This window comes from Ziziphus jujuba, chromosome 11, assembly GCF_031755915.1.
Source record: "Ziziphus jujuba cultivar Dongzao chromosome 11, ASM3175591v1".
Lineage (NCBI taxonomy): Eukaryota > Viridiplantae > Streptophyta > Magnoliopsida > Rosales > Rhamnaceae > Ziziphus > Ziziphus jujuba.
The window spans coordinates 869,934-885,025 of record NC_083389.1 but is presented as its reverse complement, the minus strand read 5'-3'; the positions used below and the strand labels follow the sequence as shown (position 1 = coordinate 885,025).

At 32.3% G+C, this 15,092-nt stretch overlaps 1 pseudogene; it reads right to left on the bottom strand.

The window, feature by feature from the left end:
* Nucleotides 1-307: 307 nt before the first annotated feature.
* The window catches only part of LOC132799884 (protein Ycf2-like), a 37,330-nt pseudogene continuing 22,545 nt past the window's right edge, over nt 308-15,092 (bottom strand).

Genomic DNA, 15,092 nt, shown 5'->3' with positions numbered 1-15,092 from the left:
ACTCTGAATCATTCTCTTGAAGCCCATCCTTTTCATCATAAATGACTCACTTTCTCTTAAATTACCTGGCCCAGTAGGGAAATCTCAATTCATTGGGCCTTTCGATACAATCAAATAGAAAGCCCCAAGGGTGCCATATTCTAGGAGCCCAAGCTATCAATAAATCCTCCTCTATCAGTTGTGGGTCAAGGACTCCTTCTCCTTCCCCTTCCACAAATTTTGATTCGTATTGTTCATAGAGAAATCTCTTATCAATGATAGAATAAGATCCATTTTGCATCATATCTAAGGGATTTCTTGGTTTGACCTAAAGGAGCAATGTCACTCGATCATTATCAAACTGGCTCCAATCTTTTTCTTTCCATGAGGATCCCACCAGAGCGTCTTCTACTTCTAATAGGCCATGAATTAGATCAGAATCATTCACAACGAGTCCAAAAGAAGTGATCCCATTTTTTTCATCGTGTCCGGGTAGAGACCAAAGGTCTTGAGTGTCTGATCCGGTAGAACCACTCAAAAGATAAATAAGTATCATTAATTTCTTCATGTTCTTCCAAGTTCGAAGTACCATTTGTACAAATAAGAATCCATTTTGTTACATGATTTCTTCTTCATATAGATAGATATAGGATCTATGGAGCAACTACTTAGAAGTACATTTTGTGCAATAGCCTTTCCTATCTGATAGAAAGTATCCCCATGATCCTGAACTGATCTTACCTGGGATCACAAATCCCAAGTTTGTCTATGAACAGCAATCTAATTATATTAGTGTCTATAATTGATTTCTTCTGTGTAATACTAATCAATAGGGCCGCATTGGTAAATGCTACAAGATGTTGTACATTGGAACCCATGGTTATGGACCTGAATCCATTAGCATGGAACATTTTCTTTTCCAAGTGAAATCCCTTAGTGTATGAAGGAGTGAAAAGTGCTTTGGTTGTTGTGGAATAAGAAACCTTCCTATCTTAATGCATGTATTTAATTTATTTGGCGCTATTAGAGCGGGATCTACTTTTCAGGGAATATGAGTCCAAGCAATAACAATAATATTTCTAGTGGAACATCTTTCATAATCCCAGGAGATATAGTTCACTAATAGATCAAAGGATAAGTAATTTGACTCATTCACATCCAGATCATCAGAAGATCAGAAGATCAGTAATTCCTCATTATTAATGGAACCGAAATGATCTCTGGATCGATCAAAAAATCCTTTCAATTGGCTAAAATCCGTTACTTGAACAAAAATGGATCTTGTGGAATCATATTGTAATACAAACCTAGGACAACCTGCTCCTAAACCCATATTATATTAGCCTGGATCTTAATTGAGTTCAACTTCTAATGGAATTGACCTCAACCCCTAACCAAACTGTGGTTAGAAACCTTGGTATAATGTAGACACCACAACAGGGGATGGAAGACCTATTGATAAGTCAAGCTAAAACAACCAATTCTCTAATGGTGTTTTAGGTGTTCTTAAGGAACAAAAAGATAATTAATCTCACAAGTATTTTCTTAATCAAATCAAAGTTAATTCTTATTGATAACTAAGCCTTTAAATAGGCTTTGAAAAGACAACTTAAAAACCCCAGAACATAAAGAAAACTGGCCACCACACATAAAGAAACCTAGTTGGCCGAAACTATATTTCCTTTCCTAATCTAAGTTTGATTAATTAATTCCTTTATATTAAATTAGGAATTAATTAATTTACAATGGAAAGAATAAATAAAAACCTTCCTAAAGTTATTTTTCCAGAAAATAAATTAATAAAAGCCAAAAAGTAATGGTAGTTTCCTAAAACAAAAAGTAAAAACAAATTAGGAAACTAAAAATGCTAGCCTTTTGATTAAGTTGAGTTTGATCAATCTTTGACCTCTTTAAGCTCCAAATCAGCTTCTAGATGCTTTTTGGGATGCCAAATAAGCTGAATATGAAGTCCCACACGTTGCCCATGCTTGGAAAAATAAGAAAATGCTAATATAGTAAAATACAGTAAAGCCAGCAAGCAAAACAGCAAATTCGGCCAAATTGTTGATGCTGTCCATAAAAGCCTTTTTTGATTGCATTTGAGGCTGCTTTAAATGTATTCCATGACCTCTTAGGCATATGTATTGAACCCATAAAGCATTGGAACCATTTCATGCTTCCCGGACTCCAAAAATGTACCAAAACCGTCACCCTGGTCCGTATCAGCTTCTACCACTTGGATGCTTAGAATAGGCTTTGTATCTTCAAGTATGGACAAGCTCTATTGAGATTGATTACCCTCTGTATAAATACTCCCAGGTTGCTCTTAAATCTCTTAATTTGAGCTCCTTAACAAATTCGGTTCATGTGGATTCTTCCCCCAACTAAAGAAGAGATCTTGGTGGAATTGCCACATATGAAATTGAGCACACTTTTACAAAGAACTAGCCCACTTATTTCTCGAGAGGAGATGTGAAACATGCTCAATATCAATTAATTGAATAGTTGACCCAGCTCCTTGTTGTTTGAAGAAACCCTTTCCCTTCAATTGGTATTTTTTTCACAAAAAGAAAACATGAGATAACAAATCCAGTCTTTCACTAAGATTTCGAATAGCTATCCCAAATTCAAGTTGATTGTGTTTCACCTCTTCCCCGAAGAAAGATGATCAAACAATTCCCAATCATGGTCCTTGCGGATCAGATCTTCCATAGAATATACAAAAGGAAACTCCAGATATTTGATATGTTTCTCTATGAATGAGATTTGAATTCCAACAATGGTTTCATTAGATATCTTAAAACTAGAATCCCTCCTGTTTCCGATCCAGTTCCTCCACCACCTCGAACCCCAGTTAGATTCAGGCATGATACACTTTTTAGTTATTGGGAGAGCCCAAGTACTCTCTTTTGGATCCAAGAAACAGCTCTCATACATCTTTTTTCCTTTTGTAAGATACAGGAGCGAAATAATCAATCTATTGATATTGGAAGACCTAAAAGTTCTTCCAATGTATCATTTCTAGGTCCAATGAAATTCATAGGTATAGGAAGAAGGCCTGTCAAATAGAGACTTTTTCTTTCGACCATCTTTCAATTGTTAATACGATATATAAGGATCGCTACAACAAATAGTACTACACTTTTGATCGTGAAATATCGATTGCTTGTTGAACCCTGTAAGTGTGAATTGCGTAAAAGCAGGATACTCCAATTTTAGGAGTCCAAGAGTTTTATAAAACATTCTTGATGGAAAAAAATGTGAATGAAAGATCCCAGTAAATTGAATTGGGTCCTTGAATCTAAGAAATAGTGAGAATTCTTGATCAAAAATCCAGGATTTGAATTGATGTCCTTTCATGAGTCCTCCTAAATTGCATTGATTTATCCTAAAGAATTCATTTGAATTGGAATTTGGTTATTCACCATGTACGAAGATCCTCGCTAAGCATCCATGGTTGAATGGTTAAAGCACCCAACTTATAATTGGCGAATTCGTAGGTTCATTTCCTACTGGATGCACGCTAATGGGACCCTTTAACAAAATAAGTCTATTGGAATTGGTGTGGTATATTCATATCATAACATATGAACATTAAGAACTAACATTCTTATTGAGACTAGAACTCATAAAGAAGAAAATAGATTTATAGATGGAATCAAATATGCAGTATTTACAGACAAAAGTATTTGGTTATGATTGAAAAATCAATATACTTCTAATGTCGAATCAAGATCAACTAGGACAGAAATAAAGCGCTGGGTCAAACTCTTCTTTGGTGTCAAGGCAATAGCTATGAATAGTCATCGACTCCCGGGAAAAGTAGGAGAATGGAACCTATTATGGGACATACAATGCATTACAGACATATGATCATTTCGCTTCAACCGGGTTATTCTATTCCACCTGTTAGAAAGAAAATAACTTAAATCAAAATACTTAATAGCATGGCATACATTTACACAAAACTTCTACCTTAAGCACACACAAAGGAGCCATAGAAAGTCAAGTGAAATCCAATCCATGCAATAATGATCTATGGGCAGCATCGTTGTGGTAAAGGTCGTAATACAAGAGGAATCATTACCGTAGGGCATAGAGGAGAGGTCATAAGTGTCTATACCGTCAAACGGATTTTTGACAGAATGAAAAAGACATATATGGTAGAATCGTAACTCTAGAATACGATCCTAATCGAAATGCATACATTTGTCTCATACACCATGGGGATGGTGAGAAATGATATATTTTGCATCCCAGAGGGGCTATAATTGGAAATACCATTGTTTTTGGTACAGAAGTTCCTATATAAATGGGAAATGCCCTACCTTTGAGTGCAATTTGTACTATTGATTTACGTAATTGGAAGTAACCAATTAGGTTTACAACAAAACCTAGAAATCAATTACTGATCCAATTTGAGTACCTCTACAGAAAGGGTGGACAATTAGCTAGAGCAGCAAGTGCTATAGCAAAACTGATTTCAAAAGAGGGGCCACAATAAAATTACCTTTTGGGGAAGTTCGTTTGCTACCAAAAAATGCTCAGTAGCAGTTGGATAAGCGGGGAATGTTGGGGTGAACCAAAAAAGTTTGGGTAAAGCTGGATTGAAATGTTGGCTAGGTAAGCATCCTATAGTAAAAGGAGTAGTTATGAACCCTATAGACCATCCCCATAGGGGGTGGTGAAGGGAAGGCCCCAGTTGGTAGGAAAAAACCGGTAACCCCTTGGGGTTATCCTGCAATTGGAAGAAGAAGTAGAAAAAGGAATCAATATAGTGATAATTTGATTCTTCGTCACCATAGTAAATAGAATTTGTTTCTTCGTCTTTACCAGAAAAAGAAAAAGGAGTAATTAATTGTGACACGATCACTAAAAAAAAAAAATCCTTTTGTAGCGAATCATTTATTAAGAAAAATAAATACTCTTAACACAAAAGCAGAAAAAGAAATAATAGTCACTTGGTCCCAAGCATCTACCATTATACCGACAATGATTGGGCATACTATTACTATCCATAATGGAAAGAAGGATTTGCCAATTTATATAACAGATTGTATGGTAGGACATAAATTCGGAGAATTTTCACCTACTCTAAGTTTCCAAGGACATGCAAAAATGATAATAGATCTCATCGTTAAAATTTTTTTAATAAATACAAAAAGTGAATATAGATACTTATTGTTCATTGGTGAAAGGTAAACCTTGTGAGAAAGAAGAACAAGATGGACTGATATATAGAAGAATACGCTATAGGTGAATTTATAGATATGTCTGCTCACAAAGTGCAAAGAGTAATTGATCAGTTTCATGGGCGTTCTTACGAAGAAACACTTCTGATACTTGAACTCATGCCCTATCGAGCATGTTCTCCCATTTTAAAATTGGTTTCTTCTGCAGCAGCAAATGCTAATCACAGTAGAGGTTTCACCAAAGTAGAGTTAAAAATTAGTAAAGCGGAAGTCAACGAAGGCATTACTATGAAAAAATTAAAACCTCGAGCTCGGGGACAAGGTTATCCAATAAAAAGACCCATTTGTCATATAACTATTCTACTAAAACATGTAGCTGTACATTATTATACAGACTATTTAAAGAACAAAATTGTCTTTGAAGAATTTTAAGGTTAAATGACAAATATTTTTTATAATAAAAAATACAAATAAAATACACCATATTATGCTTAAAAAAACATGGATGAATAAAAAAAGAAGTACATCGATATGACATGTCATGATGTGTATAGTAGCGGGGGATTATGGGACAAAAAATAAATCCACTTGGTTTCAGACTTGGCGCAACCTAAGGTCATCATTCTTTTTGGTTTGCACAACCAAAAAATTATTTGGAGGATCTACAAGAAGATCAAAAAGTAAGAAGCTGTATCAAGAATTATGTACAAAAAAATATGAAAATATCTTCTAGTGTCAAGGGAATTTCATGTATGGAAAGTCAAAAATGAATCAATTTGATTCAAGTCATAATCTATATAGGATTCCCAAAGTTATTAATAGAACCTAGAAGAATCAAAGAATTATAGATGATTGTACAAAAAGAACTTAACTGTGTTTACCAAAAACTCAACATTGCTATTACAATAATTGAAAACCCTTATGGAAACCCTAATATTACAATAATAGGCCTTTACTTGAGTTATTTTTAGTTCTATTTTATCCATCCAGTAATAGAACAAAAAATGACAAATTCTTTCATTCTTTTTCTCTTAACTAAAAAAAAAATGAACAATTTTATAAGGTTGAATAAAAATTCGATTAATCATTTGATATAATTAGTATGCTTAGTGTGTAACTTGTTGGTTTTTTTAGGACTAAGATTCAAAAAAAAGAAAGAAGTACCAACCCATAGTGTGAATTCAAAGGTACAAGATGAGGGATGCCATTTGCCACCCAAACCGCAGTGGGAAATGGCATTCTGCCAGTAGTGGATCAACGTATGCAAGGGTAAAAGTCATGATAAAAGGCCTCGGTCTCGGAAGAGATGTGGCATTAAAAGCTATTTGTAGAAATGTGTTAAATCATGCGTAGATAGTAAGCATCTTTATTATGGATGCTTTATGCTGACTCCACTTATGAAAGGCCAAGCTGATACAATAGGCATTGCAATGTGAAGAGCTTTGCTTAGAGAAATAGAAGAAACATGTATCACACGCACAAAATTTCATAAAATACCACATGAATATTCTACCATAGCAGGTATTCAAGAATCTATATGTGAAATTTTAATGAATTTGAAAGAAATTGTATTGAGAAGTAATCTTTATAGAACTCGTGATGCGTCTATTTGTGTAAAAGGTCCCTGATACTACTCAAGACATCATCTTACCACCTTCGATGGAAATCGTTGATAATACATAGCCTATAGCGAACCTAATGGAACCAATTAATTTGTGTATTGAATTAGAACCTGAAAGGCATCATGGGTATCGTATAAAAAGGCCAATTAACTTTCAAGATGGAAGTTATCCTATAGATGCTATATTCATGCTTGTCGAAATGCCAATCATAATATTCATTCTTATGCGAATGGGAATGAAAAACAAGAGATACTTTTTCTCGAAATATGGACAAATGGAAGTTTAACTCCATAAGAAGCATTTAGGAGGCTTCCCGGAATTTAATTGATTTATTTATTCCCTTTTTACATGCAGAAGAATAAAATTTCCATTTAGAAAAAAAACCAAGACAAAGTTACTTTACCTTTTTTTACTTTTCATGATAGATTGGCTAAACCACATAAAAATAAAAAAGAAATAGCATCGAAATCAATTTTTATTGACCAATTAGAACTGCACCCCAGGCTCTATAATTGCCTTAAAAGGTTCGATATACATACATTATTAGACCTTTGAATAACAGTGAAGAAGACCTTTTGAAAATGAAACATTTTCGCATAGAATATATAAAACATATATTGGACATTATAGAAATAGAAAAGCATTTTGCATAAATTTTAATGGATTATTTTTTTTATTTAAAAAAAATGGATTAAAATGAGTTTTGAATCTTTAGCACCTTCCATATAGTCTGAATAGATCCAAAATTGAATTGAATAAATAAGTGTATCTAGGGAGAAATCACTTTGAAGTGACTATTCCCTAGATACACACATCGTATTTTTTATTTATTTCACAATTGAATCAATTTTAAAAAGACCTAAACTTAGGGATTTATCAATAGGGCTACTGCGGTACCAATCAAAAAGATGGTTGTCTCTACTGGACACGAAACGAGTTTTGGAATTTATTAACATTCTCCAAAAAGGGTACTGTTAATAGCCCCGTGGTTACAGAAACCATTAAAAGAACGCCCAATAATTTATTGGGCACTATACGAAGAATTTGAAATACAAGAAAGAAATACCATTTAGGTAATATCTCCAAAGGAGTTGCAAATGGATCTACGGGTTTGCCAATCATTGATGGTTCTAGAACCACTAAACCTATGTTACATGCAATAGGACCTGAAATTACCACCGCAAAAATATATAAAAGATCGTTGGGCCATGTGGGCTCTCCATAATACAGGATCGTTCAAGTCAAGTTTTTTTGTTATTAGGATAGGTGAATTATTCTAGATCCATCCATCATCCAGCTCGAGCATGAATCAAGCGAACCAAATAGATCCATATAAAAAAAAAAATTTGATATGGTATCCACACCTATATGAATGCTTCTATGTAAAAGTAAGAAAAAATTTACCAAATTTCCTTTTTCGGAGTATCAACAACCATCCATTGTAAGGAATTCAATTCTTACAAATAAATGCTCAATACTCAAGTAGGCTTACAAATCATGATCAAGTGCTTTCTGAGCCGTCTTAGACCTTGCAATTGGACTTTATCCCCAAGAATATCAAAACAATTTACATACAAAGGATTTACTTGTTACTAATCTAGTTTAGACCTTACTCTTCTTATTCTTCTCCAGATCCCTTGTTTCACTACAATAGTATAATAAACCGGGTCAATGCAGAGGAAATGAATACATTTCCATACTATTAAGTAAGTGAAATACATAGAACATACTCTGGAATTATGTCACATCACTTCACTTATTCTTTCTACTGGATCTCACGGAGCCTATTCGTACATGACTTGACCGAGTCTGATTATAGAAAAGATTCTCTTCAAACGAACTAGCCAATGTCTCTGTATGGGGCTCACATGGTGGTTAGCTGAATATGGGGCTCACATCTTTTATTATGGTCAGAGGAGAAATTACCAAACATCTAGCATTCCCTCATGCTTGGTGCCAATGAGTTTGTTATTGGATTTGAGAGAAATAATGAAGACTATGCCTTCGCACTATAGAAAATATGAATATTGAGTAATAATAGCTTGGCACTTCGAATTCCATATAAAAAGAAAAAATTTTCAAAATACTTACATTATGTATCGAAAGAGTAGTATGAGATAAATAAAAGGTATTTCCAATTTTATCTGATCTATTGGGAAACCTATTTTAGCATCACAAACTTTTTTTATTTTCACACCGAAGATAACAATATTTATTTTATGAAAGAATACAAAAAAAAAAAACAAAAAAAATCAATAAGAAAAAAAAAAACTTATTTATTTGTATTGAAAAAAAAAAAAGAACCTTGGGATTGCTAAATAACAGACGGAATAATAAAGCAACGAAGCCATCATACTATTTTTTAACTACTCCAAAAGGAAGGGTGGTTAGTGGATCATTTACCTATGTGAATCTGACAAACTCTATATATATGTATATTTTCTGTTTTTCTTTTCTATTTCCTCGATGTAAGGTAAGAAAAGGTAAAAGTGAATTCCATTGTAGAGCCGTATGCAATGAGCAAAAGATGCCTCTATGGTTGTTCAATTCTAACTTTTTTTTTTCGTACTATTTATTTTATTATTCTTTATCTCTTCGACTTTCATCATGCAAGATAGAGGAACTAGCTATTATGTTATATTATCAGGGTAATGATGCATCAACCTGCTAGTGCTTTTTATGAGGCGCAGACGGAAGAATTTATCCTGAAAATGGAAGAACTACTGAAGCTGCATGAGCCCATCACAAGGGTTTATGTACAAAGAACAGGAAAACCTTTATGGGTTGTTTCCGAAGACATGGAAAGAGATATTTTTATCTCAGCAATAGAAGCCCAAGCCCATGGAATTGTTGATCATGTACCGGTTAAAAAAATAACAAAAACTAAAACTAACAGAACAGAGGTTTCACGTACATCCGCAATTTGCGATTTTATCGTCTTACAGGGTTTAATATTCTATTAATTAATAATTAATCTATTAATATATATAAATTAATCCATTAATATGTATATGATTCATAATCATCCGTTTAGGATAAATCTAAACCAGCTCATTATATATATGATTCAACATGCCAACTATTAAACAACTTATTAGAAACGCAAGACAGTCAATTAGAAATGTCACGAAATCGTTGCTCTTCAGGGATGTCCTCAGCGACGAGGAACATGTACTAGGGTGTATGTGTGACTTGTTTAGATAATGTGCTAGACCAAAAGAAAGAAAACAATTGATCCAGTATGAGTGATCAGGACCAATGAATAGGATAGAATGAAAGAAGCCCATTTACTATCTAAAACTAAAAAAGGTAAATCTAAAAATAAAAAAGATCTATCATATCTTTCTATTGTGTTATCAAATTTATGGTTTTCATTGGTACCAAACCCAATCATTTCAATTTTTAATTTATGACGAAAAATAATTCCCCATTGTAGAAAATGGTATCCATTAAGCAGGGAAATTCGATTTGAAAGGCGGAGAGGTTATACCCTTATTCTTGACTCTTGCAAGAACGGACTAACTGGGTCAGCTACTTAGCTAATCTTCATAATTAAATACCATTGCTGTATCGGTGGGTTTCATTGTGAAATACCTATTACTAGATAATTATGGTAGAGGCATACAGTGTGAACTATACAAGTTAACAATAACATTAGTTAAATGAAAGAAGGGGCTCCAGTGTATAGAGAGGACCTCATTGTTTACGAAGAAACCATAGAAATAATGGAACCCATTATACCCATTTATATTTACTACTTTTTGATTTACTATTTTTTTTTAATACTAGGTATAAAAAAAAAATTATTATTTCGAGGTGAAAGCCTATAAAAAAAAAATATCATGGTCGGGAAGGTTATAGTAGCAAAAGCCATTGGAATTTTGTTTTATACATTGGAAGAATCTGTTTTGTTATTAATAGACTAGGAAAGGGGAAGAAAATAACTAAAAGAAAAGAAATCAATTAGTTATTCATCAAAGCTTCATTTATTCAATGCCTCAAACTTTCGAGGGGCTCATTCAAGACTTACTCGGACTATTACTCAACAAAAAATAAGAGCTTTAGTTTCAGCTCATTGGGATAGAGATAGGCAAAAGAGAGATTTTTCGACGTTAGTAGATCACACGGATAAATGCAGTAAGTCGAGACAATAATGTATACTATAGTTATAGTAGACTAATACACAATATGGACAAGGGGTAGTTGCTTCTTAATCATAAAATACTTACACAAATAGCTATATTAGATAGGAATTGTTTTTAGATGATTTCTAATAAGATCATAAATTAAGGAGATTGGAAGGAATCGAGTAGAATGTTTTAAATGGAGTTCCCTAGAGAATGAACTCCGGGAAGGTAGAGTAGAAATTAGTATGATAAAATATCATCCTATGAGAAACTTGTCAAAATGAACAAACACATTCAATTAAAAAAGATTTATTCTTCTTTCCCAATTATTTTTTTCTTACGACACGATAACCAAACCTCAATTCTCAAAGATTTCGAAAAAATGAAATTCACGTTTGAGTTCACATTGGAATTTTGTTTTGATTCAATTGGAGAGTAATTTATTTTTAGTTCTCAGACCAGCAGTTCGAGTGATCGACTTGCTTCTTTCAAATTGTTTCTCATTATTAAGAAAAGGTAACGAAGATAAAATACGAGCTTGTTTTATAGCAATGGTAATTAATCGTTGTTGTTTTAAAGTCAACTTATTCACTCGTATAGATAATATTTTTCCTTGTTCACTAATAAATCGACTTATTAAACCCGTGTTTTGATAATCAATTCGATCCCCCGATTGGATCCAGGACAAATGCCAATGAAACGATCGCATGGATTTAAGAAAGAATCGCTTGGATTTACCCATGGTTTGTTTATTCGTTATCCCGAAAATCCTACTCCTATTTCAATCGAATCAAAACAAAAACTATTAAATATGATTTAGAATTAATTAATAATTAGGATTTGTTTATATTTAATATATGTTATAGAAATGGTTATGTTACATATAGTATGTCATTTTTCACCTTCCTTGGATTGGAAGGCTGGCACGAAGGCAATTAGTTCAATCTAGTTCTTTATTTCACTGTGAATCTTGTGTTTGTAACAAAAGGTATAGAATTTTCTCAATTCCAATCGACCAGGCATATTATGTCGATTCTTTTGAGTAATATATCTGGAAATGGCCATTGATTTTTTATTAACATGATTTCAAACACAAACGGTACATTCCAAAATAACCATTACTCATACATCCTTACCCTTGGCCATGAACCTCCTTTGGGTTTTTGACTGACTTCATTTTTCTATTTTCCAATCTGAAGGGAAGAAGAAAGGAACGAAAAAAAAAAATGAAATAGAAGTTGCTAACTCGAAATAAAATTATGAAAGATTTCCTTTCAATTTCAATCAATCAATAATTACTATAATAATCATAAGAAATATAATGATTTCTAACAATATTTAATTTACACTTTATAATAAATACAAACCGATGTACAGTATTTCATTTAAGTATCTTGTATGATATTGTTGCTATAGCGATCACATTTCTTTTTATTGAAAAAAAAAAAAAAGAAGAGGAGAGGGATTAGTCACATATATTTGATTGTATCTCTAATCTTCTTCACACCCCCCCCCCCAACCCCCCAATCTCACTGACTATAATGAAAAAAAAAAAAGGAAATATCAACAAATCCAAAAATAAATGATTGATCTTTATCAATAAACCCGCTAAAGACCTGAACCATAGAGTACTTGCTATCGGTGCCACAGAGAGGTATGTTTATAGATCTCGCATTGAAAATCCTTCTTCTTTATTCGCTAATGTAATTTTATTCTAAAATGTATTACATAATGGTAATACATATATGACCCAATGTGTATATTTAGTTAACGATTGGCCACTTAGATTTGTACGTAGAATCCCTAATTCAAATTGAAATGTACAACTTGACTTGAAATGTACAAGGATTCAGTACAATAGATAGTCAATATTCCTTTTCTTAAAACGAAAAAAAAAAAGCCTTTTTACATCTACCTGAGAATTCCCAAAAAATATTCATTTCTTGTTTTTTTACTTTATGCCGGATTTTATCGTTATTTAATACGTATATAATATAAGTCTTTTATTATTATATGATATATGATATATGAGACAAAAAAGAAGAAATAGCAAGATAGTTTATGTATATTAATGGATGAAATAAAGATGTAGAAAACAAGACAGAGATTCTCTACAATGACACTGTAGGCCAATTGAAAGGAATGTAGCACAGCTTGATAGTGTGTTTATTTTGGGTACAAAATGTCATGGGTTCAAATCATGTCATCCTTACCTATTACTTATGGGCAGTAATGAGGGATCAGTTGAAATTGATTAATATTGGATATACAAAATCAATCTTTAATTTTATTATATTTTTTATGATAGTATATACATGCAAGATAAATTGGGTCACAAAATTATTTTTGTGACAATAAAGCACTCTTAGTTCAATTTGGTAGAATGTGGGTCTCCAAAACCCGATGTTGTAGGTTCAAATCCTATAGAGCGTGATTCCATTCTTGTTATTTGTTCAGTTGAAAATTATACTAAATATTTGAACAACAATCTTAATTTGACCTCCTGTAGATTAAAGAAAAAGAACGTAGGAGGTCAATAAAAAAAAAAAGAGATGCTAATTAATCAAAGGTCCAATTGATCACCACGTTTGTATTGTAAATATGCAATTATGAATAATCCATCCATGTCAATTTCATTATGAAGAAAATTCCAAATAGAAAAACTTCAATCATTTCAATTTCTTTGAATGGAGAAAAGGAGAGGTAATATATATATTTTATCCTTAAATATTAATCCGTATTACCCATGAATCCCAATTACCAAGAATTGGAAAGTGACCGGGTAAGGAACTATAAAATATATGAACTACCATAGAAGGGTTTTTTTAGGAATGGTTCATGCAATTAATTTCATATAATTCGTATCTTGTTTAGACCGATAAATAGAGCTGAGGTTATAGTCAAAGCTGCTAGTAGAAAATCGAAACAACTAGTTATAGTAAGCATGAAAAGGATAAATTTAAATACAATATGTTTTTTTTTTTTAATACATATGTTTATAAAGCACTTCCCTAAGTTTCCATTTTTGAAAGATACGAGGATAAGAAAAAAATACAAATTAAAAGGATAAGCTCAATTGCAAGTTTTTTATTCAGCAATTATTATAATTATAGACAGTACTGACGAAAATAGAGTAACATAGGTAAGAAATCAATTCATCATCTGGGACATCTACCCTCCCTGAAAGCTGGAATCAATATATTCCTTAAGCAACTCTTGAGTCAAGTAAACTAGTAACTAATAGAATAGTAATTAGAATACTAATAACCATTATATGTCTACAGTATATAGATATAGAATATTAATTATTATTATAAATATTACTAATATTATTAATATTAAACTAATAAACTTTGTTTTAGAACTTCATTCAAAAAATGAAACTTTCTTTGAATGACTATGGAAAAAAAAATGAGAAAATAATTTCTAGTTTGATCTTTTTTTATTGTATCGATGAATCCATTTTTTTTAGAATGATAAGTGACCTTATCTTACAACGAAAATGCCTTTTATTTATATTTATTTTAAATTGAAATTGAACTTATTAGATTTAGTAGTAGGCTCATTCACATAACCTCTCAAATGAAAAAAAAAATAGTCTGGTATGATCAAATCACTCAAAATGGGGTTTGACGTTTTGTCTTTCCATATTACATAGCCCCATCCTTGTAATTAGATCAAGAACGACCCCTTCTTTGGGGTTTAATACAACACCAATGTGTATATCAAGAGCATTTGTTTTTATTTTTCTTTGTTCTTTCATTGAATATATTTACTTTTGTTACTTGTTACTGGACGACTGACCAATTCCTTAAAATGAAAAAAAAAATCCTACAAAAAAAAATTTCTCCAACCAAAAAAGTATTTTTTTTTAAATGGAACATTTAATTGAATCTTGAGAATATAATAATCTCCTTCATAAATTATTGGAAACCAATAAACCATCAGATTCACATTTTACCTGATCCTCAGTTTTGAGCCTAAAGCCAATAATAGAGAAAACCCTTATATTACAAGTACTACTACGGGTACTACAGGAATTTGAGGTATTTTCTATTGAATAGTAGATAATTCTACATGGACAAGCAACAAGAAAAGAGGAAAGAAACTATTTAACACTTCATTTCCATACGGATTGTGAAATTTCGTTGCTGTGTCGGAAGAAAGATAGC